At 32.9% G+C, this 15,428-nt stretch overlaps 1 long non-coding RNA gene across 1 annotated transcript; it reads right to left on the minus strand.

Annotated features, from left to right (window-relative positions):
• Nucleotides 1-3,334: 3,334 nt before the first annotated feature.
• Nucleotides 3,335-5,502, minus strand: LOC117689519 (uncharacterized). Its single transcript, XR_010714471.1, has 2 exons — nt 5,338-5,502; nt 3,335-4,166 (listed from the first exon to the last, which is right to left on the minus strand). It is a non-coding gene; the product is annotated as an uncharacterized lncRNA (long non-coding RNA).
• Nucleotides 5,503-15,428: the final 9,926 nt, after the last annotated feature.

Raw genomic sequence — 15,428 nt, forward strand, 5'->3', positions numbered from 1 at the left:
TGTTGGTTTGTGATAAAAATATAAAAGCTAATTTAAACTTATGACATATTTCTATTTCTATTTGTAAAGGAACAAACGCGAAATAAATTAATGTATTTGTTAAAACATCGGCTGCATAAAAACCACATAAAAACCTTTCATGTTCTTATCCAATATATTATATCTTTTTTAATTAGTTTAATGATACTACCATATTTACATACTATGAGGTATTACGTGACGGAAAAATATCCGTTTTTGTTTTTGAATATGATTAAAATGCAAAAGAGAGCAGCAAATGCAGAATACCAGCAAAATCTTTAGTATATTCTTATTTTTCATTATTTTTTAAACGGGCATGGGCACGATTATTTGGTCAATTGATTTCCCATATTAAGCATGACCTAAGCATGACATAAGCCTTTTTTACTAACAAAGAATTGAAAGTCCTCTATGTCACCAATAGCTCGAACACTGACACTCAATTTTTTGATGTCTATTACAAATGCGTTACTGAAGTATTGTAAACATAAGAAACGAAAAATTTTATTTAGACGATCACGCCCAATTACATGTAAAAAGTAAGATGTTCCGCTTCTAATGCTATATGATGACGCGCTGTTCTGTGTGGTCGACATTGTGTTTTGTCAACATTTCGTATACAAAATGAATATATGATCCCATTTAAAATGAAAAAAAAGTGGCTGCCTATTGATCAAGCACATGTCAAAAAATATTTACTAAATCGGTTAATTCAACGGGGAACATTTAAAAATAAAATCTTGACACGTCATCTTATAATTTTACCAGAGAAAATCAAAGAAACAAAATATATTTCTTAATAAGATTTGTAATGGGAAAATTTAACATCAATTTGTTACTCACTAGAACCATTCTACATAGTATAAACGTCATCATAAAGGCACTTTAAGGTCCATTGTAATGCAAAATCATGTCATGAAATTTGACAATTAAGCTAATTGAAAAATAAGCACTACAGAAAAGGAATCTTTGGACATTTTCCTAATAATAAGTAAACATCCTTTGAACCCTTGGTGTTTACAAATATATATCTAACATTTAAACAAAATCTAGTCCAATGGTATGATGGGACAGAGTACTGAAATATTATGGCAAAAGAGTTCACATATTCTACACAATGGTATAATTTTAATAACTGTACTTAGAAAACAAAATGCTAATGACTTTATTGATATATCTATTGTGTTTTGTCAGTCAATAAAATAAGTTTAAACACATGTATGTGAATATTTTTTTCACCACCAACTCTCTGCAAAACATAATATACAATACAATTTATGGCAAAAATGCAGCCAATGACTATCTTAAGCAGACAAAAGTATGTGTATGGGGGCTCTGCATTTAAGCTCCAACAAACAGTATAAAGACTACTACACAAAACAGTTTATGACAGTTGACAAAAATAATTGTCACAAATTAAAAACAATTAGAGTAATCAATGAACACAATGCAGCAATTGTCAATTATTCTTTATTAAACTTTCAATACTTTTAATTTTTAATAAGAATTGTTAAATCAAGCTATTTTCACGTGAAAATCTAATTTTCATATTTATAAGTCAAAACCATTTTAAATGAATGCTCACCAAAAATGCTTTTATGTTTTAAAAATCAAAAAGTATAATCAAGCAAAATATTCTATGGGAAAAAGTTTTCTTTTTAGTACACGTGTATTTGCCAAAAGAAAAAGGTAACTGGATTTTTTTTTTTGGGGGGGGGGATTTTATTTGTATATATTATGGACTAACAAAGCATTCATTATATAAATAATCATTGTAGAATAAGACTTTAAATAATGATCGATACCGACAACTTCTTGTATTAGTAATGTACAGGCATAAACAAGAGTTTGCTTTTTTCTATTGACAAAAAGATATGTATTTGTTTAAAAAATAGCATTAAGATTATGAATACAAACTGTCAGTATAAAGTTGATACTCATTTATTTCCGTTTTGGAAATGTTTTATATAACTGTAAACAAAATGAAAAAAATGACCTCATTTTCCATCCGCGCATACATCCTCACAAAGTCAACATAAAATACGTGCATATAATGTTATACTATTTCAAATGTTCAGACGAAAGTAGATGAATGACTTCTAAACGTTTGATTCTTTAACACATAAGCAGGTAGATACTTCAGTGAATGTTTTTCATTTTTGTCTCGGCAATATCTACAAGTATTTTAGTATTTTGTACACGCAGATCGCCTTTAAAAGAAATTCTTTGAAATTCTTTATAGGATTCTTGAAGGCTTGAGAGCATTCGAGAACAACCCGCTCTTTTGTGCATATCATGATAACAAAGGAACAGAAGAAAGTATGCATATGCTTTATCAAAAACTATAAACTCGGAAACCTTACAAGTTTTGACAAAGTTTTCTATATCTTTGGGGAAAAGATGACTTGTTCGATGCATATCTACACATACTTTACGGTAGTGATGTCTAATCAACAAAGAATAATCACAGGGCACTTCTCTACATTTAGTTTTTAGCGATTCATTATAAACAATCGAGTTCAAAAATATTGGAGACATGTTAACTGTAACATTATAAAGCAATTTGAGGCAATGCTTATATCTGCCCTGAGAATACCACAATGATGCTAAGTAAATCGAACTAAATACATTGGCATGTTGTGCAAACATTAATGCTACTTCCGCTGACATTAAATACATTGGAAATCCTGTCAGCACATATTTGTCGTACATAATCACTCCTATTCTTCTCATAATTAATAACCAAGTATACTTCAAAGCTGTTGTTCTTACATTGTTTTCCTCATCTTGTAAAGCAAGCAAATGCATGATATTGAGTACTGAATGAATGCATTCACGATACGTAGTCTGATAACCTTTTACCAAATTCAGTGCTAAGCATAATGAACAGAATTTTCGAAGTGCATATGACTCGAATTCTAATTCTGTTATATTTATAGGAAAATATAGACTAAGGGTAAAAGTAAAATATGAATTTTTGCAAAAATACACTTCGCAAAGATTGTGCTGTATTTTGCATCTTCTTTGAATAACTCTTGATTTAACGAAAAGGTTACTTTCAGGAATGAAATAGTTGGGACAACAGCCTCTAAAAAGAAATAACAATAGTCTAGTCAAACAAATTCGTACACAGTGGAAAATATTCTGTGGAATCCAAAATTCTTGATGGATATCTTCCAAGACATGGAAAAGTACGGTTTTTATATGATACGAAGATATCGTGTCATTAGTGTCAGCGTTCAAGTCAAGAACTGTATGAAGAAGAATTTTCATTAATCCATAACAACAGAACTGAACGTGGTTGAATGAGTGGACGATATACCTCTCAAGAACAGAAAAGGATATTAACCATTGACGTTCTTCCTCGTCTCCTTTTTCCGGGCCTTTAGGAACGCAATGCATGACGGTAACTCGGTCGTTAAGTATTTTTGATTTAACACTGTTCCAGAACGTTGTATGAAATGTTTTTAAGAATCTATTCGAAGAATCTATATGTACTGGCAACGCAACACATCTGTCAAATCCGTCCGGATATTTTGTGGACAGGCAGGGTCCACGATTTGTGTGGTCAACGTTTTCGTTGAAATGTTGCTTTTCGATTGAGCTAATAAACGTTCCTCTAGAAAGGAAATCATAATAACAAACATTTCTATCGTCATTTAAAGTTTTTCGAATTCGACAAAATCCTGGTTGACAACCACTCCTCGTTGCTACATAGAAACATTCGCTATTAGACGATTCCATACTGATAGTAAATAGAATTCTGGAAGCCATGACATCGATGTCACTCCAACTAAAAAGAAATCCTTCACCTTTACTCCCAGACATGTATTCGCACGTTTGATGAGATACATTTAAAGCATACATATACATTTCGTTGACTTCTCGTCGAATTTGAACATCCTCATTTGTTCCAATGACTAATTGTAATTTTTTCCAAAAAAGATTCGGATTACAGTCGTCGAACAAGTCATGTATTCCTCTTGCCTCCTTCAAATAATGAAGGTTGTCTAAAACAAACATATAAAATTCGCCGAGTTCTTTTCGAAGATAAACATCGCCTGCTGCATCAATAAGCAACTTTATGTTTTTCAAAAGACGTTCGGGATTTACAAGCATCCGATTATACGTTTCTGTTAGTGAATCTAAATAAGAATGAAAAAAGTTTATAATAGTGTTAAAAGTAATGTGAAAAGCAAAATATTGACTTTTTGATACATTTGTGACCTAGAATGCGGCCATGAATAAAAATAATCCAATAAATTAATGCGTGCGTTTTATATAATGTAACTGTTATGTTGTAAATTTTGAATTTACCGGGTGGCAGTAAATACAAAATTTACAACATGACAACAAGTAATCACATATATCTATCGTTTACACTCATAGAATTTCTGAATATCTGTTGTTGTTTTTTTAACAATCTCCATTCCAAACATTAAAGAAGTTAAATATCCGCTAAATGTTGAATGTTTAACATATCAGTTTTTAATTGTCATAGCTATATTGTTTGTTTTGTTGCTTACGTGACTTATGAACTATAGAATCATGTTTAAATTGCAATTAAAAATTCTCTTAATTAAAGAATATTAATGTAATTATTGATTACATTGCCTATTAATTAAACATACATTGAAACATTTCTAATTTCCAATTTAGGAATTGATTTGCTTTTTTGTTTCTATTTATGAAAATCTTTGCGAGCTAGAACCAGAAATTTAAAATCCAGATCCTCTTATAAAAAAGACTAGTGAAAATTAACAATAAACCAAGCGATTTTCAATATCGTATACCTATTTACTGGAGAAAAGGAAGTTTAATATCCCCCAATTTAGCAACTATTTCCCGTGGCTATATATAAATAGTTGTTGTCGAGGGAGACTTGTCCGCATAGCCAGTAAATAGGTATTGTTTTCTACCAAAAAATACTTTACTTGTCGGCGATGCAGTGTTTTCGATGGTAGACAAATTCGAGTAATCAGACTTTGAAATAAACGTAGCGACTTGAATGACACCAGAAATGTTTATGTTTTAAAAAGAGGGAAATCGAATGCCCTGAGTAAATAATTAAAATGACTATTCACCATGAATTCACCATAAGCGGATGACACAGAATATATTTCTCAATTTAATAGAATAGCATATTTATGCGTTGTAATTTTGCATGTACACAGAAACTATTCTCAGAACATTTAAAATTAAAATATTGCGTCTTCAACGGATAACTTATAATAACGGCCGAAGCCAACAATTCGTTAACGTAACATTATGACTATTAATCTTACAATTTATGGTTCAATTAAATAATTGAAATACCTGATTGTCTTCTTTGTTTATTGGAAGCAATCCGTTCTCGTTGTAACAATGTGTTAAGAATTTCATCAACTTTATCCTTTTCCATTTTGAGTGATTCATAGATAACTACACTACTGTTCACGACTGCACTGTGTTTTTTTTTTTTTTTATTTTGTTTGCCTTTTTGTTACGCCCCATCTTTAAAATATGTTCTATGTACCTAGTAACTAATAGTGATATACATAAATAACCTTACCAGTACTGGTTTTAAAGGATTTTAATTGTAAACAGTATTGATTTCTTGTCTGTGGGCACATTTCCAAGTTCAATACTTGGTGTTCAAATGTTTAGCTTGTTCAGCCGTATGGGTTTTTTTAATATTAAAAACTAATTATTTTGTGAGTTATTTATTGTAATTAACACATGATCTCTTTTCAACATCTACCATAAATGTATATAATGATTATTAATGAATAATTAAAAAAACATCACTAACAAGAAATCTTATTTTGCTCTTATTTCATAATATTTGCATGTTCGATATTACCTCTTGCTTTTTTTCTAAGCATTTACCATAAATGTATATGATAATAAATGATGAATAATACAAAGACCAGTATTTAAAAAACAAAGCAAAGAAACTTGTTTTGTAATCCTGTTTTATAATATCTGTTCAATATTCCCAGATATTTGTTGTCTCTAGCAACACTACTAATATAATTTTTTAAAGAATTCTCTTTACTCATAAAAATAATAAAATGTCCTTAAATCACTCTACAAATCAAAATGTGTTGAGGTCAGAAAAGCAAACATTTGTACATGAAGTTTGTATCTTTATACAATTTATACACATCATAAGTTAGGATCAGTATAATTAAATCACGTTTAACATCACTAACAGATAAAAAAAATAAGTCAGGGAATGAAAAAAATTATTGAATGTAAAATCAGAGATTCACTTATTACAGTAAATTTCTTGTCGACATATTTAAAACATGGGTTATCAAACGAACCGGTGTATACATAGGAAAGGTATGATCAAAATAAAACTTGGTAAAGAAATTATAATGTATGAAAACAGCCATGTCAAACATTCGGACATCGAAAAACAATAAACAAACAATTTAGTTTGTTATATGAGATGCAGTGTGTTTATCTTCATTCCCAGTATGGCTACACATAGAAAACGACCGTAAAGTTTTAGTAGAAAATAAATATCAGGAAAAAGGGCAAGGAAGAATTAACTTTAAAGGATATTAGATGATAACCCGCGCGAGCGCGGGATTTAACACTTATCAAATGAATAACATGATGCAATAATGTTGAATCATATTTTTTCAGTATATATTGTGTCCGAATGTTTTCTTCATAGTTTTCTTAATTAACCTATTCTTTAAAATTGAAATTAAAAAAAACAAACTGCATAGTTGGATACTTAGAAAAGGGATGGAAAATTTAAACTGAATTGGATGATATATACATGAACATTGCCTTTATTCTTTTTGTTGCAGCTGCGTGGAAAATGATTACAATGATTTTTTTAAACCAGTGAGTGGTATTTAGGACGTCGTATGTCTAGATTTCGTTCTTTAAGTCAAATTTGATTAATATTTATTCCTGTCCCAAATGTGAAGTTTAGATAAAAGACTCTTTTGAAAAAAAAATTGGGGAGGGTAATCCCTGCCCCCCCCCTTCAAAGTTTGATAATACAATTATTGTATAAAGTTTACTACCAATCTGTCGTGGTAATAAAATGTGTGAATGTGTTTAAATACGCCAGTGTATGAATATTTATTTGCATTTTTTAACTAAAGTCATTTTAAAGTATCTTGCTGTACACATTCCGCCATTCCATTCTTTCGCAAGAGGTCGTGCTTCGCTAGGTTCTATCTATCAAAAGTAAGATCGCTTACGCAAGAAAAGAATTGCCATATTTTATTAATTCAACATTTGTCAAATTTTAACATGTATGTGTAATCCAGGTAAGTTCCTAATAAATATATTCACTGTTTACGTGATCATGTAATATTATTTCATTGCAAGCATACATTTTGATGCAAACTACCCTTGACTTTGATCCGCCAAAGCGTGTCCACCACTTTACTCTCATTTTTGCTATTTCGGGCTGGTTTATCGAAAATGAAAATAGGTTTTTTGATTAATTTTACAATAATAACTTATCAGTTAAAAATTCAATGCCTTAATTTAAAAGTATAGATAATCAATTTAAGGATTACGTTTACTCAGGTCCGAAAAAAAATCCACTAATAGGAACAAAAAACTATTCATTGTACATTATAGCCCTACTATTGTAGTGCTATTTTTCACTTTCAAATAACTAAGTCAAAGACTTTTCTTTTGCTAGTATCCTCTGAATGTTTATTGGAAATTAGTCCAAATTGTCCACCGTTTGAAAGTTTTTTCTATTTTGTAGTTATTAGAAATGATTAAACAATTTGTGTTTAATTGTAACGAAACCGGTCTTTTTTTACGTGCACTACCAGATAAATGTTTTGCGCTGAAAGGTAGTAAATACAAAGGGGGAAGACTCGCAAAGGAACGATTTACTGTGATGGTCGCACGCAGTATGACATGTGAAAAACCTGTGCGTTCGCGGTGTTTCAGCAAATTAGATTTATAAACTCATCTTATTTTATGAATGATTAATAGGAAATCGTGGATGACTGGGGATATAAATCTTCATCGATTTGATAACACAGAAAAATTACAAAATGAAGCGACAAAAAAGAAAAATAATAATGTTTCTTGATAATGCCACTTCACATCGTCATTTAAAACTCAGTAATGTTAAACTGGATTATTTTCCGCCGTATTTCACCTCAAAACTACAACCTGTTGATCTCAGAATGATTCGGGCATTGAAGGCTAGGGACTGGAAATTCTTAATGCGGTGTCTTCTTGTGATCAAAAACTTAAGACTTTCACAAGAGGAACACAACACATATTAAGTAGCATAAAATTCCCTAAATACCAAATGAAAGAGGAGGAGATTATTCCCCAAGACAGGAAGGTTACTTGTTGAATTGTTAGTACATTATACATTACTTCGAATGTGTATTAATTTTTCATTTAGTTCATCATGTTGAAAGTTTGCATTAGAGTCGATTCTTTAAATGATTTCAAGAATGAATTGACAGTTTCAGTGAAAAACTAGAGAAGGTTTATTCTACTCTAGTGGTGTTTCTTTGTATTATAATAATTACAAAGTGACCATTCCGTCACATTTGCCTTTTTTCACCTTGGGTCAACAGGACATTTAAAAAAAAAACATACTGGCATATATCAACATCTTCTTTTCCAATCTTGTGTATATCAGGTACAATATAAGGTTCTTCATTTTCAGCAAGATATTCTCACATCACACAAATAGCAGTTCTCAATGAAAGGAGGTTTTTCAGAATATCTCATGCCAAAAGGCAGAAATACATCTTACACAGATAAAAAGAAAATTACTGGAATAACTTTTTTATCACGAAAAATATTTTTAGAAACGTTGAAATCAATCTCACTGCTGTTCTTGATTCCCTACTTATTTTTTTTCTCTTAAAAGATTTACTCAAAAGTAGTTTTGATTAACCATAATGTGATATTATTTGACTGCCATTTATTTTTTCAATTTTGTTGAAAAAATTTAAAGAATAATTTTCTAAGTAAAATGCAATGTTTGTTGACACATTCATAAGGTGACTTTTCGATTTTTTTTAATTTCAGAAATCAATTGAAATCTTCCTCCCGAAACGAACTGTAAAAGAGTTGTCTTTTATTTAATTGCAATGTACATGATGTTTTTAAAGCTGTAAATGTTGCTGTACTTTAAACTCCTTATATTCATAATATGTTATGACAGGAAATTTGGAACAATTATGTACATGTAAACCTTATAAGCATGAAATACTATTAAAACCGTTGTTTTGGACATTAACAAACTTTTTGTATTTTCATGAGTTTTTTTTTATAATGTAGAGTTAATTTGGGCATTTTTTAATTTGTAACTTGCATGATTACCTACTATTAGTTTTACTCTGTAAGGTAATCATGAACCTTTGATATATATCTTAAGAGAGAAACTAAATATTTGAAAATATATGGTCCATTGCAAAAATCAAATTGAAATTTTATGTCTGTTAAGAAACACATTATAATTTGATAAATTTATGGAGGAAACTCAGATTGAACATTTTGTGTTTTAAATAAAGTTTGTCTTGTTTTGTTTTTTTACATAATTTCATTCATGAATTTGTGTTTTATAATTAATAACAAATTTCAAATTTGTTGTAAAAAATATCTGTTTAGTCTAAGTTGTTAACGCACATGCGTAAAATTTACATCTGTGTAAATGTAGTATTTTAAGGAATGAATTTCAAATAACATTGACAGAAAGTCAAGGAAGATTACCCCCACAGGACTATGTGCAGTATTAGATTGTATGCAGTTTTCTCCACCAAAATGAAAGTTTTATAACGAGCTTTAAAAATAAGGTGGAAAATGGTTAAAATAATATTGAAATTTAGGGGGTAAAAGGTTATCACCACAGTGCCATAATAATGTAGAAATGCCGTCATGATTTTGATAATTTGATGTTTTGTAGCAATATGGGGGGGGGGGGGGTTCGATGGTTTTCTGCTGGGAAACATCGAGCGCAGGCCTGCTCAAGTACCATTTCTTAGTATAATGTGTATAATTACCTGAAGAAAAACATATGTTGAAATCGTATTTGAGCAGACCTGCGCTCTATATATCCGAATGCAAAATAAAAAGAAAAATGTGTTTGCAAATTTGCGGAAATTAAGTCATTTGAGTGGCGTCATAGATAAACAGCGAATAAGCAATGATGACTAAAATCAAGAGTAAAGTACATGTAATAGGCGTCCACCGTACAATGATTTATGAAAATTTGATTTTTATACGATACTATTTAAAAATTGGTAAAAATTGGGGGCAGATATTTGACCATACCGCACATAATCCCTTTTTGATGTTAAAATATTATACACCGTCTCAATTATGAATATTTAAATAAAAATTATGTTAATAAAAGAAATATGAAAAATACACTTTTTACAACTTGTTTATAACAGAGACAGCAAATATGGGATATACCGTCTCTTTTCTGAAAATGTGAAAAAAGGTCCACGTGTTACAAAGTCTTTGAAAATACATTCATTTTTAAACAAATATTCTTTGTGTCAGGTAAAGTGAATGCATTAGGTAATTACTATCTGTTCGTCAGAGTTGTGAACATTCTAGCTACGTGTAGATCTCTTTTATTGACCATTCTAACAGGGGCCAATGTAAGGTTGACGTGTTCTTAATTCTATGTTGAGATACACTTAATTCTATGTTGAGATACACTCAATGCCCGAGTTTATGAGATTGAGAATTTTGCTTACCTTCTAATCAAATTAAATACTTTAGACTAAAGTTAAAAAAAACTTCAGAATGAAGTTTGAATCCGTGGTATTTAGTTTAGAGTTGTCAACTAAAAACTTTAAGGCTTGTCGTTTTATATCGCCTATAACAATACACCTAAGGCATATGCTTTTAGCAATAATATATATAAAAACTTTGCCTGTATTGACGTTCGCCGTCTGCAAATATTGATTTGAGTAAATTTTGAATGTTCGTCAAACATTATCATTCAAATCATCTCGTTCAATGTAGAATAAAAATGTTTAAATCAATATATAACTACATGTAATACATAAATTGCGTTTATCTTGGTTCAGACATGTTCATGCAACCATTTTTCTGAGGTGTTGGCCCTGGTTATAAATGCATGTTTGTAATATCTCATGATTAAAATAATTATTTGCTTTCTATCAATCTAAATAGATTGGTCGATGGTAATTATTTGTGTATAGGTCGTCCATTTAGGCTGGTATATTTGGGACACATACATTTACATAGATAATAAAAGTCATAATCCACGAAAATTGGTCCCCACAAATTCAAATGATTCCACAGTATTTGAAGTGCTGATTATCAACATTTCCCAAATATATCATAGCAATCATGACAACAAAATTAGCTTTCAAAATAGTTATTACATTAACATAAATTACACGCACATCCCAAGAGTCAAAAACGGGGGTTTATATATATTTGGTTTACTTTTGAGGCATATAATTGTAAATGCGCAGTAGAAATTCATGTATATTTTTAAAATATAAAAGTCTTTCTGTTCAATGTCCCCAATTCTATTTCTGAATTTCTATTTAATGAACGAATAGTCAAATACTAACCGTCAAACTCATGAAAAACGTATTCCATTATTGTTTAAATGCGGAATCAAAGGAAAGAATGTATTAACTTGAACAATAGTTCTGCTTCATTAACTTAATACAGTTTGAAATCAAGTTATAAAAACGCATGTTAGAATTTAGAATTGCAGACAGTACATGTATATACAAGAAACCGGTCAAAAGTAAAGCCACAGATAAAAAAAACACCCTGATATTCCGATTAGCACATCCCGTACGGAGGAATTTATTAGTAACATTAAGTAATCCATACAACTATCATTAGCATGGATTACAATCTATTGATTGCTATAAGATTGATAACCATTTTATATAGTCGATCGGTTTGTTAGGTCCATAGGTAAAATACTTGCCAAAATTAACACTTGCGAATGTTTCCTTTTTTGAACTATATAATAATTTTACATTACAGCAACAGTGGGTTAAAAAAAGTCGCGGTAGTGCATCACTATGGGATATAATTAGGGTTGGTACGTGAACAAATAGACCATAAAGCCAGTCGGGTTTTCTTGGATTTGGTATCGCGATTAATATGTACTTACAGTACCGATCAGACCCAACCTAACAGAAAGTCTCACTAAGGAAAGCTGTGTCTAAATGGTTTTCCGATATCAATATATACCCCAAACAGACAAATTTGAGCCCTCGATAATTTTTTTCATGTTCACCTCCTTTAATAACCAGATATTGTGGTGCTGTGTACAGGGTGTGGTGTGGGTCCAATTGCACCACAAAGCCGCGGGGACAAAAAGCACGTCCGAGACTTTCAAATCTTTATTCAGAACCGACAGATAAACAGTACACCGAACCCGATGTTCGAGCCCGACACAAATTACAATACATGCACTACACTACTCCCCTTTTTCTAAGGAAAATGTCACACAACAACAGTGTTCTGAAATGAAAATTAATCATTTGTTCGAGGATAATCATTCATCAGCTAAAATAAACACAATTTAAATGTTCAAATAATAATGTCATTTTAAGATGCATATCTGGATGTAGGTTTAATCTTCCTTCCACGCCTAGTTGTCGTATTCGTGGTCGTACAGTCATCCTCCAAGTTAGTGTCTCGACACTCCTCTGCAGAATCGTCTTTTAAATTCATGTCCTCGCCAACATCAGGTAGTTTTGGTATGACCTTGACCTCAGTGTTTTTACTTTGGGTGTTTTCCTCACCGTGATTTTCAAGGTCCTTTAGTTGAATTACCTGCTCCCTCCTCTCTTCAAACTCCATACAGTACTGAAGCTGTCTTCGAGCTTTCGAAATCCACCTAGGCACCGTTTCTAGAAGGCAGGGCTTGAGACGATCATGATGTAGTATTGTAGAGCCCTTCTTTGTAATGACTTCATATAATACTTGGCCAAGTTTTCTGGCAACAACTGCTGGACCCTTCCACAATGGCTGTAACTTTGGGCTCTTTCCAACCTTCTTAGCATCATCTTTAATGTATACTAGATCACTAGGATTGTACGACTTCTCATGTGTACGCAAGTCATGTAAGCGTTTTTGACCTCTTGATGCACTTTTCAAGTTTTCCCGAGCTATATTCTCACACTTTTTCATAGACGATCGCAGTTTATCTATGAAGGGAATTTCATCTTCCTCTACTGGGTTTAAACCAAACATTACCTCTTGTGGAAGATGAACCTCACGACCCAACATTAGTCTGTTAGGTGTAAGGCCAGTGCTGGTGTGAGGAGTACTTCTGTATGCTCCAGCAAGCAGAGGGATATGTTCGTCCCAATCATCTTGATTCTGGCTGACAAAGCATCGCATCATTTGGAGAAGAGTCCTATTAAATCTCTCTACCAACCCATTTGAGGAGGGATGGTATGGAGTTGTTCTTGTCATTGCCCAGCCCATTAACTCTGCTAGTCGTTTCATCAATTCACCATCAAAATTCCGCCCTTGGTCTGTGTGGAGTTCTAGGGGTACTCCAAAATGAGCGATAAAGTCCTTCACTAGAACACTGGCTATGGACTCTGCAGTTTGGTCAGGTAGTGGATAACACTCTGTCCATTTAGAGAACTGATCAACTAGTACAAGAATGTATTTATTTCCTTGTTTGGATATGGGGAATGGTCCTAATATATCCAGCTGTATTCTGTCCATTGGTGATCCTGCACAATACTGTTGCATCAAAGACTTGTTTACTTTGTTAGCCTTTTTGCTTAGTGCACACTTTTCACATGCACCTACAAAAGTTGTCACATAATCTGTCATGTTATACCAGTAGAAGGATTGTCGAAGGCGCTGTATGGTTCTTTTTATTCCAGGGTGCCCTGATAATGGTGAGCAGTGAGCAATTTCCATTACTTCGCCCTTCATTGCATCTGGCACTATAAAGAGTTTTCGGGTTTCTTCAGGAAATTCCCATCTGTAGAGTAGGCAATTATTGCTCAACAACAAGTTTTCTCTCATCAGCCAAAAGTGCCTCAGACCTGGTGACTCTGCAAACATTTCCTCTCGATGTTTTGGAAAGTCTTGCTCTATCCACTTAAAAATCTTACATAGCTCTGGATCATCTCTTTGTTTCTGTCCCAATTCTTCATTGGTGTAAGTGTTGAGGGATATCTGGGGACTGGCCTCCTCATCATCATCACCATCATCAGACTCATCCATCCTTGTTATTTGGCAAACAGTTTCTGTCTCTTCATCCTGCTTGGGGACACTGTGTCCTCCAGAGCAAGTATCTGGGTCAGAGACATCACAAGATGGGTTCCCATGATTTGTTTGGTTTTCCAAAAGTACTAAACTGCTATCACTCTTGACAGCGAGGGGTATGACATCATCTACATCAGAATGAAAGCGAGACCACTCCTGGTGAATTTTCATGCAGTGTTTACAACCACCACAAGGCAAGTCAGATACGCTTGATCCAACAGTGTAACAGTCACACTTTGATTGCTCTGAAGGGTATCTAGACAAGGCATCTGCGTTGCCATGGTTTATGCCTTTTCTGTGTTGAAAAACAATGTTGAATTGGCTCAGGTGTTCTAACCATCGCGCAAGCTGCCCTTGAGGAGTCTTAAAACGATACAGCCATGTAAGGGAGCCATGGTCAGTACGAACGATGAACTGTCTGCCCAAGAGATAGTGTTTGAACTTCTGAGTGAATGTGACAATAGCAAGAAGTTCCTTGCGTGTAACACAGTACTTTGATTGTGCTGGGCCAAGACGCTTACTAGCATAGCTAATTACCCTCTCTGAGTCACCCTGCAACTGTGAAAGTACTGCTCCAATTGAGTAGTTGGAGGCGTCTGTATCTAGAATGAATGTATTCTTAGACAGTGGGTAAGCCAAAACAGGTGGAGAAACAAGCTTCTCTTTTAGAACATCAAATGTTTTCTGTTGCTCAGCTCTCCATTTAAATGTCACACCCTTCTTTGTCAATTGGTACAGTGGTTCGGCAATCTCAGAGTACTTATCAATAAACCTGCGATAATAGTTGGTGAGTCCTAGAAAGGATTGTACATCCTTAACACTCTGAGGCTGAGGCCAATTTTGTACTACCCGAGTCAGTTCAGGGTTGGCCTCTATTCCATCTGCGCTGATCCGGTGCCCCAAAAACAATACACTTCGCTGAAAAAAATGGCATTTAGATGGCTTTAGCTTTAAGTTGCTCTCTCTAAATCTTTGAAGCACTTCCTTGAGGTGCATGATGTGCTCCTGCATGTTGCGGCTGGCAACTATAACATCATCTAAATAAATCAATACCATATTCCATTGCAGACCTTTAAGAACACATTCCATTGCTCTCTGAAATGTCCCCGGGGCTCCACACAGCCCAAAAGGCATGCGAGTGTACTCGAAGAGCCCGTAGCGGG

This window comes from Magallana gigas, chromosome 6 (genome assembly GCF_963853765.1).
Source record: "Magallana gigas chromosome 6, xbMagGiga1.1, whole genome shotgun sequence".
NCBI classification, from domain to species: Eukaryota; Metazoa; Mollusca; class Bivalvia; order Ostreida; family Ostreidae; genus Magallana; species Magallana gigas.